This window comes from Bidens hawaiensis, unplaced genomic scaffold (assembly GCF_021521415.1).
Source record: "Bidens hawaiensis isolate Kalapana, Puna unplaced genomic scaffold, B.hawaiensis_p1.1 tig00008283_1, whole genome shotgun sequence".
Lineage (NCBI taxonomy): Eukaryota > Viridiplantae > Streptophyta > Magnoliopsida > Asterales > Asteraceae > Bidens > Bidens hawaiensis.
In genome coordinates this window covers 191,760-208,302 of record NW_027491589.1, presented here as the reverse complement: position 1 = coordinate 208,302, position 16,543 = coordinate 191,760, and the positions used below count along the sequence as shown (strand labels likewise).

At 41.6% G+C, this 16,543-nt stretch overlaps 1 protein-coding gene across 1 annotated transcript in view; it reads left to right on the top strand.

Moving 5' to 3' along the window:
- Positions 1–13,758, top strand: part of LOC143637445 (uncharacterized) — a 123,284-nt gene extending 109,526 nt beyond the window's left edge. The window contains exon 3 of the mRNA XM_077104839.1: positions 13,677–13,758. The gene's annotated coding sequence lies outside the window, so the exon portion shown is untranslated. The remainder of the gene's footprint in view (positions 1–13,676) is intronic.
- The last annotated feature ends 2,785 nt before the right edge of the window (positions 13,759–16,543 follow it).

The following is a 16,543-nucleotide window of genomic DNA, read 5'->3' as shown; positions in this document are numbered from 1 at the left end:
TTTTTTTTGTCACACCCCCATCTCAGGCATGGACGTGCGACTCGCAGTTGGTATCGTTTTTGTAAATAAATCAGAGTTGAGGATTAATTGCGGAAATATTGGCATGTATTAAAATATTAATATTTATATAACAAAACACGGGATTATAAAATACCCGTTTATGGTTACAAAAGATTACTTGTTTATCAAACCACTATTTACATATTTAATGTTTTAACAAAATGATCTGAGCTATCAGAACGTCCACTGGTCACTTCGTTTTCCCAAGTGTCTAATCCTCATTACCTGTAAAATAGTTGAAAAATACGTCAGCAACACATGCTGGTGAATAAGTTGACGCAAAAATATTTTATTTACTTATTTACCCCTCGAGACATAAGTTAGTCTCGGCCCATCGACGTGGCTTATGAATAATCAGGTTAAAAACTAAATCATAATTACAAACTTAAGCTCTACTCGAGCACGCTCAGCAAACACCGCACCGTTCAAGACTACTTAGCTACCATCAGTATACACATGATTACCCTCTCTCGGACACAACTTAGGTCCGGGCCCATCGTGACAGAGGCATATAGTGCCCACTGTCTAACCACATATGTAAGGATCCAAACAAACGTAAATGACAGCCTGATGGTTAGCGATTACTTTTGTTTATAATGTTTTAGAGATACGCAATCTCATGCATTCAATTTACTTTGACTCGATTAAACAAGTTATAAAAGTTGGGCGTATTCACCTTTTAAAGAATTAGCTTCACTTCACTGATCGGTCTTTCTTTAGCTATCTCGGACCTATAGTACGAGTATAACCTTTTGTTAATAATAGATCTTTAATATAGCTTAAGACCTTTAGTCTTTTTTGTATAATCTTTACCTTGATTATATTTTCTTTATGAACCTTTAGTTCAAAATACTTTTCTTTCTTTTACAAGTTTAAACCTTTTGTTTTACTTGTTTACTTTTCTTAAATAATACGTTTCTTCTTCTAAGAGAAACGTATACTTAATTTCTTTACTTATTATCTAAAAAACTTAAATAATAATAATAACAAAGATTTACTTTTACTTTCATATTTCTTATTTCATATTTTTCTTTGTTATATTTTCTTTATTTATTTATCGAGGTATCGAGTATACCATCGACTAAGGTCTAAGCTCGTTAATATTATATTAATATTTCTTCGGGCATTATCCCTACCTTGGTTTGCTTATAATATTCTAGACTCTTGGGCAGCACCCCGACACTCGTACACTTTCCAAGAATCTTGATCAACAATTCCTTGGCACGCAAAACGATGTTAGCTGGTCGTCAATTTTATCAGCACGCACTTCGAGGCGGGGCGTCATCTTGTCTCGGGGTGACACGTTCCCCAATGTAATATCGTTAGTGTGTGGCACGAATTTCGAGGCAACGTCGGTTTAGGGCATAGATTACGAGGAGGGTTGGGACACATTTTTCGAGGTAGTGAGAGAGTATTCTAGTGAGAGAAAGTGAGATAATATGTTTGGGTGTTGAAAGAATGGGCTGATGACCCATATTTATAGGTTGAGTCAAGTCGTCATCGCGATACGCAATGGTCCAAGAAAAGGCCGTCGCGTATTGCGACTAGGCTTGATAAATCATCCTGTAGCTTTGCCCCGTGGCTGACACAGTGCCACGTGGGGACACGCGGCGGGGAACGTGTCTGCTGTCAGACCACGTCATCGCGATACGCGATGACGTTGGGTCTTGGGGTATCACGTATCGCGATCAAACAGAAAAACAGATTTTCAAGTTTAGTCTTTGGACTTTGAAATTGGGCATTTTTGATCAGTTATTTTCGTGATGTTACATTTTTAATTTAACTAGTCTTACCTCTGCATACTTAACCAAAACACATCCTAAAACCCTAAATCACCACTACAACATCAGCCTCTGTAACAACGTGAAAATTTCGAGTTCAAAGTATCAACTTTCCAAAGTCTAGGGACTAAAATTGCCAAATTTCAAAGTTGAAGGTTAAAAATAAAATTCTATTTTCCTGACCCATCGCGGTACGCTATGGGGTGTCTGACAAAGAGTGACACGTGTGCCACTTGGCACACGGTGGCACTGTCTGCCGTCACATGGCAACACGTCCGCCACGTGTCGCCACGTGGAACGGCGCCTGCCACGTGTCGCCACGTGGCAGGCCTATGTTGTGACTCAGTGGACCTACGTCGCGTACCACGACATGTTAGCCCAGGGACCCATCGCGTACCGCGATGGGATCTAATTTGAGGTCTATAAATAGCGACCATGGGCACTTCATTCTGCACACCCAATCTCAACTTTCAACTCTCTCTCTAACATCTCTCTAGATCCCGATAAGTATATAAACGATTTTCCTCGATAAACGTGTCCCGATCCTTCGATTATATACCAACGTTTCCTCGAAGTTGTGACACCCTCCACCCACATACCAAGAAGGTGTTTGTCGTAATAGCGATGAGTCTCGATAAGCGTGCCATCGTGTGTTGAAGATTGGCGTTCGTCGATTTGTTCGAGAAAAGAAGCGGCGTTGGAGTGCTGCTCGAGTCCCTAGAGTTTCTAAACGCCAACGATGTTAGGCTTAAGCCTTAAGTCGAGGTTATACTCGATACCTCGATAAAAGAAAAGAAAACATAACAAAGAAATAAATGAAAGAATGAATATTGAATATTGTGATACATATATGTGTGTAAGTATATATATATATATATTCTTTGTTATTAAAATATTATTTAATGAATAAAGAGTATTCTTAAATAATAAAGAAAATGATTACGTTTCTTGGAGAAGAAGAAACGTCGGGTTTTTAAATAAACTAAAGGTTTGTAATTTACTTTTAAACTAAAGGTTTTCAAGTAAAAGAAAATGAACTAAAGGTTCATCGAGGATTGAGATAAGACTAAATGTCTTAAGCCGGATCGTGTATCCGACTAACAAATATTTATACTCGTACTATAGGTGCGAGATAAAGAAGGGAAAGACCCTTGGACGGTGAGTGAAGCCGATCCTAAAGATATAAGGTGAATACGCCCCCAAAACTTTTAAACTTGTTTTTCAAATGAGTCAAACTTGTTATATGAAATTGTTTACAAGGAACTATGTGTTCCTAAAACCGTTATAACTATGGGTATAAACCTAGCCCTCAGGCTGTGGTATACGTATGTATGGATTCTTACATAGGTGGTACTATGCGATGAATGGGCATGATCGCACCACCCTTGGTCGTAGGACGCTCTCCTGCAGGGAGTACGACCATATGTGTATATTTACGGGTACTTAACTAAGTCGAACGCTGCGATGTTTGGTGAGGTGACCTAGATTAGAAGCTCAAGTTTATAATGTGTTATTTGACTTTGTTATTCCTATGCCACGTTGGGCCGAGGCAGGCGTATCCTCGAGGGGTAATAAATTAAAAGAAATTATTTTGCGTCAGCGTGTTCACTAGCATTCGTTGCTGACGTATTTTCTTACATTTTGCAGGTGAACAATAATAGCACTTGGAATGACGAAGTGCTACTAATATCTGATGGCTCGGATTTATTTTGTATAAATTTTAATGGTGGTTTGTAAACATAAACAAGTAATCTTTTGTTAACAACTCCACAACGGGCATTGAAAATTCCTGTCTTTTGAATGTATATATAAAAGTTATGTTTTGATCCTTAAAGTTTTATAAGTCTTCCGCAAACTAACACAACTCTGATTTATTTACAATTATGGTACTAACTGTTGGTCATACTCCTAGGCATAAGATGGGGGTGTGACAGCCTCCATCGTTCTCATAGCCTCCTCCTCCGGTGTTTCGTGTTTTCTTTAAGTTTTTGCCTTCCGGGTTGACTTTTAATTTCTCCTAGTTCTAATACTCTTTTGGGTAAGTTGTCTTATGTATTTTCATAAGTTATTATCTCGTAAACAAAAACCCTCAATAAATTCCTCAGATTGAGGGAGTCTCAGTGGTCAATTTGATCCCAACCCGTTATGGGCATTATAAGCAAACATATTAATTGACTTATCGATTTATTTACTTTCTGGTCGGAACTAGCATTTAGGCCAGAAAACTTTTTTGGTTCACCATAAAATTTTGAGTGTACTGGTTAGAACCCGATTCCCGACTCGAAGTTCGGATACTGAACAGTACCAGCTCGCTTAAATATTAAAAACCTCATAACTTGAGTTTTACACATCCGTTTGACCTGATTCCATCTACATTGTTCTCGTTTTTAATTCTAGTTTATTGTCTCAAAGTTTCAGGTCAGCTCATTTCGGATCAGTCAACTCGCTTAAAGCCCAGGAATCGTTTATTTATTCGTATTTGATCAATTATCTCATCAATCATTAAGGTGAGTAATCACTCCTTTGTTTTAGATGTTTTTAAATCTTTTGGGGACTATATGCGTACCTACTTTGTATTCATTTATCAAATTTAACTTGCAAATCATGACTTGTTGTGTTGATCAATTAAATGTTTACTTGTTATTTTGCTTATTTGTTTAGTTCTAGCATACCGCGGAGAGGTCCATCATTGATATTAGCATAAATCATTGATGTCGTCTTAGTAGCCAAAGCCCGATTCGCAAGACAATTGTCAACCGACACCATTATTTGTATTTCTTTCGTCTTAGTAGCCAAAGCCCAATTCGCAAGGCAATGGTCAAACGATATTAATTATTTTCTAGTTATTTAATTGTTGATACTCACAAGTCACAATATTAATTTGCCTACTCAACATGTGTTGTTGACAAATATATCTATTTTGTACGCATACTGCCAGTTATTCATTGGTTTATAGTGAAGGTTGAAGATCATTTAGAAAAGACTTTAAGTTATAAATAAAAAAGACAAGTTAATATTACATTATATGTTTTTGGTTTTATATGTAATTGATTGAGACTTGTGTACTTCGTTGAAATCAAAGTTGCAAAAGTCGCTAGGCGGACTTAGATGGTCGACTGGGGAGTTGGGTGTACTTAGAGTACTCGGGAATACTCTGAGAGTACTCGGACATGATAAATATAAGAAATTTTATTTTTGGATATTATATATATGTCAAATATCATAAGTTTACTAATATTTATAACAAAATAAGTGAATATCAATATAAATAAGAAAAACACATTTTTAAATAATAAATTATTCTAAAAATTGTTAATCATCAATTAAAAATGATATTTGTTCTTTAATATTATAGAAATACGAATTATGTTTTATTTATAAAGTCAAAGTCGGCCCAAGTTCACCGCCTAGATGCGATTTCGCCTGAGGTTAACCACCTTTGATCGATTCTTAGTAATTAGGCAGAGTTAAAGAAACTCGCATTGACGACATACCTTGTAGCAAGTACTAAAGGGAGTACTCGGCCTTGTAAATTTACTTTACAACATTGGTTGAAATTAAATTGATAAATTAGATGTTGTCATATAAATTTTGCATAATAGTGTCTTGTAAGCTATGAACCAACAGTTTGCGTCCCGGAATTTTCGTCGTAAGTTGGGATGTGACAACTGCTTATGTGAGTCTCACATTAATACAGGATGATTAATGTGTTTGCCTCATAAGTAGTCAACGTCATCAAAAAGCTAAAGGGGTTAACTTTTTGTTAATATGGGATTTACAAGGGAAAATAGCTCAAAGTCTAAAATTTAAAATTTATAGAGTTGAGATTAATCACGGCTAATATGTCAAAATTGTGATATTAAAATCCAAATTCCCTTGAATGAACTATGGATTAGCTCGATACCGAAAATCCCTAAAAATGGGGTAATTGTACCGAAAAACTCAGTATGGTTTTGTTCCGAATGCATAATTTGGTAAAATATCGTTACGGGCTGGATTAGTGGTACCGGTACCTTACCAATCCTAAAACCGTAAACATGTACCAAATTGATACTAACGGTGCCTGATTCGATATCACATCCATGGAATAAACTACCACTTGGTCCAGAACGTGTATAAAGTGTGCTGATTGCGGGTTAATTTTTTTTCGATCGGAAAATATATTAAGATACATGAGAAAACTAAGATAATATAACTTTAGGAATAGCTCAAAATGATATCTTCCTACATTGCTTTAGGCTTGTAGGGGTGTTTAATATCCACTTTTGCAAATCATAATTGTTCCTAGACTGCCTCATTTAGCTAGTACAAAGTTTGACCAGCAAGGACATTTATTTTAATTTTCTTCTTGTAAGGTTTGACCGTTAATTACTATACATATAATGTACCCAAGTGTTTGCAACTACAAAATGTCATTCAGAAAACAATGAAAACAATATCGATCGTTATGATAATTCACGACATATATTAGAAAATCCAAAAAGTGAATCAAAAATAGTTTTTATAAAAATATGTCATTGATTGTACGTATAATATTATTTGTCGTTTATACGCTGGTAATAATCAACAGACTTAGTTCATACACGGATGAGCTTAAGGATAGCAATTAGGATAAAATCTAGTTAGAGGCTTTTCTAGTCAATTTTTAGTTGAAAAGTTCGCATAAATAAAATTGTATATTAGAATTGGTTGTTTTGAAAGTTAAATGTGATGTTGAATCCATGTAACATCCCAAGTTTGAGAAATTATATGACATTTGCCTAGTGATTTCAACAAGGTTCACCAGTGGAAGTTAACTGAATCAAGCTCGCCATCATCCTCCTCATCGCGAAACTAAGGTCTCGGTTTAGATGTAAGTTTCACGTTAAAGAACGTGTGTTTATTGATGGTTTTGCATAGAAGTTTGAGGATATTCATTTAGAGTTATGAAGAACCACAAAGTCTAAATCTTGATTCGTTTTAGGAGTTCACGATTGAAGCCGTAACAAACCTTACCAATAGCTTTAGTTACTTGTGGGACTTACCGAGTATAATTTTTGTATTATAAGACAAGTGTATTTTTGTTATTTGTATTTTACTCATTCAGTCTTCTTTTTTAACAGTTTTACAGTAATTATTTATTTCATTATCATATATTAATCAAACATTTAAAACAATTATTCATTTCATTTATGTTTTTTTCCATTACATTTCTCTCTATGTAAATTCCGGCCATATCTTTAATTCATTTCACCATCTCACGCCAAATAGACCATTGGCTTTTTAGACGCCACTAAATAGTTATAATAGTTGTCACTATACATATATATAAGGTAAAACTTATAAAGTGACATTTAACGAGACCAGTTGAATTAAGGATAATTAAATACATATATTCCATTTGCCTTCGACATTTTTGGATCCCTAGCTCCCGAGGCGGTTCGCTTCTTGGAGCGGGTGCAGAAGGTGGTCCACGGTGACTCGCAGAGCCCGAGGAACCAAGGATTTATATTTAATAGAATAGGCTTTGCGATTCAGAAGGGGATAGCGGCGCAGCTTGTTGTTCGCTTACCCATTGTTCAGATATAACTCGGTTTGTTTTATATATAAAAGTTTATTTTCGTTATACTGTCGTAACTGTTCAGGTTTAATTGTCTGAACGAATCCAACATAGTATCTGAAACTCTAGGTCTTTAGTCAACACGATAACTGAAGAAACACTAAGTGACCCCGACAGATTAAGGATAATCTTAGGGTTAAGTAGATGTTTCCCACGAGGGTTAGGTCCGGCAAAGATGGCTATACTTCTCAACCTGCAAAACAGACACCGTAAGCTCGTCACTGAGAAGGGGGAGTTCCTCCTTGTGACCACCCTCCGGCGTGAGAATCAGACTAGGTTGCTCTGAATATAAGTGTATATAGAGAGAAATAGCTAGAGAGAAGATCCCCCTACCGTTCCAGGGTGTTGGAGTATTTATAGCCGAAGGTAACTTTCCAAGCAGGTACGGCCAGCTGTATATAATATTCCTTTTCCACCAACTATGGGCTACGTTCGTGCCATGATGGGAGTTGGTGGGTAGGCAGCGGCTGATAGTGACATTTTGTACTGGAGCGTGCTCCTCTTCGTACTATTGTCAGTGAGCTGTCACCCTGTGATTGGTTCATGGGTTGCTTTTGTCAGATCTTGTCTATTTGTCCATACCTTGGTAGGTATAGTACAAAAGATCTTCTAGAAGCATACGGACTGGCTCTTTTGGGCGGGAATATTCCCGCCCTGCTCATTCCTTCTTTAGGTGACATTACTGAAGTATAAGAGTTAGTGCCTTATACGTGTAGCCTTACTGTTAGTGCGGGTAGCCTTCCTTCTTGGCTTGTACCCATAGCTGCGGGGACAGGCAGGGTACTGTACCAAGGGAGGCTTTTCTACGGGGACAGCTAGCTTACTGCGTGTAAGGTCTTCATCTCTCTAAGCATGGTGGGTCCTGCGGATCCAGTTGGTCTTTGCGTAGACGTACCTCTTCAAGGTGAGTCTTGTGGGTCCAACTGGGCTTTGCGGGAACCTACCTCTTCAAGTCCCCCCAGTCCATTGTTCTTCTCATGAATTGTTAATAAGTGAGTGGAACTTTTGGACTTTAAGCAAGGGGCTTTAAAAAAGGGTTTTTGTTTTTTAAGGTTCTCCGTGGGGATTCTTCCCGCAGTTTTCCTAATGTCACTTGCAGAAAATTCCCGACTTTTCTGCCTGATCTTTGGGTATGATGCGGGTAGGTGTGTAACCTCTTCGCAAGTCGGGAGCGTTGAGTTTCACTTGTGTAGATTCTCCACGAGGTTTTGGTAGTTTTAGACATAGTGATCAGTTATGTTAAACAACCAATTCCACCTTGAAGCTTCAAACAATCTAGTTCTCAACGTTCCCGCCATGCGGGGTGTTATTTCTCTTTCCACAAGCATGGCCTATAAGATCGATCTTCTTGGCTTCAATTCCCTGCAAGTGCTAAGTATGTGAAGGGTTTCGCCTTGACAATGTACCCGCACTTGTCTTATGGTTTCTTGCTTTCCAAGGTAAGGGGGTATATTCCCTCTTATTTTTGAATCTTTTTGAAATTCGGAGGGTTGGTGAAAGGATAAGGACAGTCCAAACGGTTGAAAGGACGTTGGCGTCTTCTGACGGTTTCAAGATGTGCAGGAAGTTGTGACGACGTGACAGCATGTGGTCAATCTGAAAGCTTTTTCAGGCGCGTGGGCGCGAGTTTCATGGCACGCGCCATTCTGACATCCGTTGCCAGCTTGCTTTATCCACACGTGTCGACGTGTCGCATTAATTTCATCGCATTCATTGCGATGAGTATATAAGGTGGAGAGGGTGTATTTCGTCCATTATCTTCACTTCACTCTTCTTTTTCTTTTAAGCGATTTCCGGCGAATTCTCATCTTTTCCGGTGAGCATTCTCCTGAAACCGCTTTCTTTCATCCTTAACATTAAAAAAAATGTCTTCTTCTTCTCATGACCCAGAGGTTAACGTCGAAGAGTCCGACGTTTTCCCCGAGAATCCGACGTCAACGTCCGATAAGGACGATAAGATTACTGCTGGCGAGTGTCAGTATACTCTTTCTCTCGATGTATACAATTACATCGTCAAGAAATTCATGCTGGAGCCCTAGGAGCCGGACTTGCCGGAGACCAACCAGACGGTATACGACGCCCCTAAGGGCAAGATAGGGGTTTACGCTTCGTTCTTCATATATGGGAATCTAAGATTCCCATTAACGAAGTTCGTATACCGTGTTTTGGAGAAACACGGTGTTCATTTGACAGAGGTGCACCCAATGGCAATTGCTAAAGTTCGCCATTTCGAATGGGTGTACCGTATTTTGGATATCGAGCCTCGAGTCGACCGCCTGATGACCTTCTATACTTGGAGGTACATCCAGGGTTGGTATACCCTTGTCACTCGGATCAAGGGTTTGAAGATCTGTACTACTGAGCGTAGTCTTCGTTCTTGGAAGCGTGAATTTTTCTATATTTCTGCTCGTGTCGTTCCCATTGCGATGACGTTCAAGAATGGGAGGGCACTTCCTAATCTTCCGGCTTCCAATTACCAGGAGACGGAGTGGTTCACCAAGATTTCCCAGATTCAGACTCCTGTTTATCGCTTCTCGGAATCTGGGATGGTCATGCTTGGGATGAGTCGCGTGTGGAAGGACGCCGGGTCTGGGACGCCGCAAATACCCATCGTTTTTTAATACGGTTTGAACTATATTCCTTATGGTACGCCCCGTCTTTTGTGTTGGTTTAGGGTTTTCCTTCTAACATTGTTATCATTTTTATTTCAGAAGGGAACGACTTACAGTCGCTTTTGCACCCGCGGGAGACTGGTGGTCCAACGCGGTTGGGTACTCGTGATCTTGATGAGAACGAGTTGCCCGTTTTGGAGAAAACTGCGGATAGGTTCGTAGAGGTCTACCCGCCAGGCCATGAGATTTTAATCGCCACTCGGCCAGGTAATGAGTTCTTTAATCCTCGTCCTCTTCATGCTCACACTTCTGCTGGAATTCTTCTGATCTTGTCATCTTCTGATGAGGGTTCCGCAGATGGGTCTTTTGTTGTTAGGAAAAAGAAGGCGGCTAGCGTGAAGGGCAAACGAAGGTTGCTACCTTCGTTGGCTTGGGGGATCAGTCTGATTCCGAGACTGAGAGTGAGGAGGCGGTGAGGAACCTTGGTGGTGGTGACGAGACCATTGTCTCAGAGGTTGAGACAACGACTGTCACTTCCGAGCCGCTAAGCATTGCGAAGGTAACTGGCGTGAAGAGACCATTTTCATCGGGTCCATCTCTGCCTAACAGGGCTTTCAAGATCAAGAAAACCAGTAAGTGTACTTTTTGTGTACCTTTTCCGCATCTCCTTCCGCCTTCGTTTTTGATATCTTAAGGTTTTTCTTTATGCAGAAGTAGACTTATCTGTTTTTGAGGAGAGTGGTGCGGGAGGAGTTGGTTCAGGACCCACGAAGATAGGTTTGGTCAACCTATCCGAGGAGATGACCCAGGTGGCTGCGTCTGTTTCTGGTCCTGGTTCTGTTGCTTTTACTGTTGAAGCAACTGTTCCGGTTATGACGTCGTCTGTCATGGCTACTGTGCCGACGATGGCGTCCACTTTCGTTGCTGCGTTGAGCAGTTCAACTTCTTCGCCAGCCGTCAATGCCATATTTACCACGTCATTCACCGGACCGGCGGTGACTTTTTCCATGAGCTCATATGCGATGAGCTCATCTGCAGCGACTGCAACGGTTATGAGTTCATCTCAAATGAGTTCATCTCCAATGGTCTCTACCTCTGTGACTTCTACGGTGTCACATTCGGCGTCAACGACTACTTCGTCCTTGGCCAGTTCTTCAGGTATGTTTAGAGTTGGGACCTCTAGACTTACCTTTGTTGATGAGGGGGTCCGATCTTTGCCTCCTTCCGATCTCCTTGACCTCTTGGATGGATATCCTTTAGGTTCGGGTGATGGGTTTAGCGGCTATCGGCCTGTTATCGACCCTACAGGTGCGTGGGGTTACTTTGGCCTGTTATCCATCCTTTGTCATTTTTTCTTGACTGTTTTTTGTTGTTGCAGTTTCGGATTCCAATGAGGTTTATGCCCTAAGGTGGAATATCCGCCGAGGAACAACTCTCAGGACGGCTGCAGACTGCGTCGATTGGACACGCCATGCCGCTCCAAGTGGTGCATTGGGGGAGGCAATGGTTAGTTACCAGGAAGGCAGGTTATCCACCGAGCTCCGAATTCTACTTGCCCGGATGCAGCCGCATGTCGAATTACTTTGTCGTGAAAACGATAAGTTAAGGACTGCGCGTAGCTTGGAGGGGTCTCAGGTGCGATCGCTGAGGGAAGAAAACAAGAAGCTTGCCGCCACCGCTACTGAGAGAGAAAAGGCCTTCAAGGATCTTGAGGCCGAAATGCAAGCTAGGCATGAGGCCCGTTCCAAGGCTTCTCAAGTTGTTAATGAACAGCTTAGGTTGACTAAGGAAACTGCGCGTAATGCGACTGAAAGGGCCACAAAAGCTGAAGTTGTTGCTGAGCCTCTACGCACTGAGAATGAAGAACTGAAAGCTAAACTGGAGAAGCTTCAGCAGGCTCATGAGGCTTTGGCTTTGGAGGACGCCAAGAAGCTACAGGAGCTCTTGGATCAGAGGGGTGTGCTTGATCGCACTGAGCGCAAGCTTAAAGGCGTTGAGAAGGCTACTGCCAAGGAAGTGTTGCTTGCCAACCTAAATAAGAATGAGGCCAAACGCGCACGCGATCAAGCTCAAGCTACCCTTCAAGGGGCTCTGTCCAATAAGGATTGGCTTCTACGAGAAGCGTTGCCGCAGGTACGCATAGCTCAATTATTCTTTGCTTTTTGCTTTTTATACTTAGAAAAGTTTTTTTTTTTTTGTAGGTTGTGCATTGGATTTTCGCGAACACATCCTATGATGATGCTATAAGCACAGCCCTCAACGCTTCTCATGAGGATGGAGAGAAAGTTGGTTTCTTACTTGGCCTAGGATTTGCAGAGAAAGGTATCTCGCCTTCCAGATTTCCTCTACACGATGTTGATACTGAGGCTGCCTATGACCAAGCTGTGAACCAGTATGCTGCTTTCTCTCATCCGGTCGTGGAAAAGGTGAATGAAGTTGCTGCTGCTGATGACGGGCTAGCTGTTCTCAAAGCTTTCCTTGAACAGCCGCAGCCAACTGATGGTGCGGGTTCAAGTGGGTTTGGAGGGAGTGGTCCCGAAGCCTGAATCTTGAGATTCCTCCAAGCCGTTAGGATAGATTTGCACTTTTTGTAGGCGGGTAGATACCTAGCCATTTTGTAATGTTTGAACAGCTTTTATCGTGAATATAAATGTTTTGTTAATGCCTTGCCTTATAAATATTATATGATAATAGGTTAATGTTCTGTTTCCTCTATCATGATTGTGCGGGTAGGACCGTCACTTTCCTTAGTAGGATGACCAAACTTCATCTATATCTGACCTGCGTGAAGATTTTCCTCATCTTTTCCTTAGAAATTTTTACTGTTTATTTGTGTTTATGCGGGTTGTGTCGCTTTCCACACGCAACGACTTACTTCCTCCCTCACTTATTTATGCGGTGAATACCGGCATATCAGTGTGGTCAGATCATAAGTATAAAGGTAAGGCTATCAGCATCAATGTGATAAGGAGAATCATTTCCAATAGAAGTGGCTCTAGGCCTGTTCGTTACAAGTTTGGAATTGATCTACATGTAGCATCTGCGTAATTGAGCTCCATTCCATGTTCTTGGGATGGGGGTGCCATAGAGCCTTTCGAGCCGGTATGCGCCCTTTCCCAGAACTTCTTTAATAATGTATGGCCCTACCCAGACCGGGGCCAGCTTTCCTGGGCGCTCCTGGTTCGAAGCCTCGTTGTTACGCAGTATGTAGTCTCCGACATTGAAGTTGCAGAGTTTCACCCGCGTGTTGTAGTGCTTTTGCATTTGTCGCTTGTAGTTCTATTCACGCGCTGCGGCTAAGTCTCTGCGCTCTTCGGTCAGCATAAGGTCTAACCGTCTTTCCGCCTCATTGTCTTCTGGTTGAGTTATAACTCTTGGTGAGGGTAGACCAATCTCGATTGGAACCATGGCTTCAGTGCCATAGGTGAGGCTGAATGGGGTTTCGCCCGTGCTTGCTTTTTTCAGCGTTCTGTTTGCCCAAAGGACATGTGGAACTTCGTCCACCCAGCCGGATCTATGCTCCAAGAGTCTTTTCTTTATGCCGTCGACGATGCTCTTGTTTTCTCTTTCTACCTCACCATTACCCTGCGGGTGTGCTACTGAGGTAAAGTTGTGGGTGTGTAGGTCCCCCCAGGGCGTCGGCGATCGATACGAGATCCGCACGAGGTCTAGGAGTGCGGAATCCTCCTAGACTCGTTTATGGTGTACAGACGAATAACACAAACACGTACACGATCAAATACACAAACAAATACTAGAACGGGATAAACAAATCTGCCGATTCATATATAAAATAATCACGTTACATACCGTAACAAAAACAGAAAACACGACTGACCCGAGGTGAGCTCTACCTCGGGTCGTCTCACACGACTCTAGTCTCTTACTCTCTCTCAATAAACAAGCTGCTCAAACACACACTGATTTCTAGATTGCTAAAACTAAACAAGACACAACTATATATAGACAAACATTCACGGGCCTGGGCTTCAGTAGGCGAAGTTGTGTTAACTTCGCCTAAGGCGAAGTTGTGATAACTTCGCCTAAGGCAGAAGTTGTTACAACTTCGCCGTTGGCGAAGTTGTTCTAACTTCGCCTAAGGCGAAGTTGTGCTAACTTCGCCTGTGGCGTTCCGCTGGTCAGAATTGCATAGCGACGGTCACAAAATGCACCAACAGTCTCCCCTTTGACCGTTGCTCTCAATTCTAACAAACACGAAAGATCATCTGTTACAAAACATGCACCAACAGACTCCCTCTTAACTGATGATCTTCTGTTTGCAGTCAACCAGCCGTGTCAGAAACTGTCCTGTAGCTTCACAAATCTACCAATCACCCAGCGTCTTCCATATCAGATCTCCCCTTCAGTGTAAGCTTCTCCGACTATAACGATTGAGGTCTTTGTAATGCATGCATCCTCGTGCCAATAGATCATCTCAACCAATCACGTGAGTCCATCTGACTTCACCAACACATGAAGTTGGGCTTCCTCCACAACTTCACCAACTCGTCGGCATACGATAAGGATTAATCTTCAACTACTCAACATCAAGTGATCAATTTCATCACAAAACCACCCTGACAGAATCTAACACACGACCATTAAAAAATCTGAAGCATCTTCAATCACCAGGGATAACGATCAGGAACATAAACACTTTAATTCCCGGTTAAATCCAACTTGTTCCAGAATCTTCACTCTAATAAATAAGCATCACGTTTCAGGATCCAATTCTCGAACGCCTTGAAAATAACATAAAAATATGCTCTGACCGCAATCCAGTAATGACGAAAAACCTTCAGTTCAATTTGACTTTCTTCGGTTGGTCACCACGAACAACAACAATTTCCTTGCCCACAAACACCCGAATATGTGTCAATATCCAGTTACAAACAATAACCCATTCACAACCTCAACTCCAAATCAGAGTTGACACGTATTTGTTCACACGTAAGACCAAAAGATAACAAGATCACTCGTTGATGGAACAACATCTTCGGTCTCACAATAATCGTGTACACCTGGCCATACAGACGAAAACTCCAAAATACTCTTTTTTTTTTTTTTCGTTAACTTCGCCTAAAGTTAACATCGCCTGGCCATAACTTCGCCTGGCTATAACTTCGCCGAGAAGTCAACTTCGCCTAAAGTCAACTTCGCCTGTTCATAACTTCGCTTCTCCTTATATCTTCGCTGAAACCCTACGAACAATGACGGCAACTTCGCCTGATGAACAGCAACTTCGCCTGATGAACAATTAACTTCGCCTGAAGAACAGTTCGGCCAGAAACGCACAGAAACGTGCCAGAAACACCAAAACGCAGATCTCGAACCATAGCGTAAGAGCCTAAGGCTCTGATACCACTTGTAGGTCCCCCCAGGGCGTCGGCGATCGATACGAGATCCGCACGAGGTCTAGGAGTGCGGAATCCTCCTAGACTCGTTTATGGTGTACAGACGAATAACACAAACACGTACACGATCAAATACACAAACAAATACTAGAACGGGATAAACAAATCTGCCGATTCATATATAAAATAATCACGTTACATACCGTAACAAAAACAGAAAACACGACTGACCCGAGGTGAGCTCTACCTCGGGTCGTCTCACACGACTCTAGTCTCTTACTCTCTCTCAATAAACAAGCTGCTCAAACACACACTGATTTCTAGATTGCTAAAACTAAACAAGACACAACTATATATAGACAAACATTCACGGGCCTGGGCTTCAGTAGGCGAAGTTGTGCTAACTTCGCCTAAGGCGAAGTTGTGATAACTTCGCCTAAGGCAGAAGTTGTTACAACTTCGCCGTTGGCGAAGTTGTTCTAACTTCGCCTAAGGCGAAGTTGTGCTAACTTCGCCTGTGGCGTTCCGCTGGTCAGAATTGCATAGCGACGGTCACAAAATGCACCAACAGTCTCCCCTTTGACCGTTGCTCTCAATTCTAACAAACACGAAAGATCATCTGTTACAAAACATGCACCAACAGGGTGATTTGAAGCTCTTTCAGCCACTTTTGTAGCTTCTGGTCAGCAAAGTTGGTGCCGTTATCGCTTACCAAATTCTGTGGAAGTCCAAAATGACAAATAATAAATTCCCAAATAAATTTTTTGATATGTTTTGCGGTTTTTTGGGCTAGGGGTTTTGCTTCTATCCACTTGGTGAAGTAGTCGATGGCTACCACTAGGAACTGAACGTTCCCTGCTGCTGTGGGAAATGGGCCTGTAACATCGATGGCCCACTTCTGGAATGGCCATGAAGAAGTGACTGGAACAAGTTCGTTCTTCGGGCGATGCGTGTTGGGTGCGTAGAGCTGGCAGGACCTACATTTTCTGATGTAGGCCAGCGCATCCGTGTGCATCCCAGGCCAAAAGTATCCCGCGTTGTTTAGCTTAGCTACAACTGCGCGTGGACCTGCGTGTACTCCACAGATGCCTTCGTGTACTTCCCTTAGGAGGTAGTCGGCATCTTGGTCGTCAACGC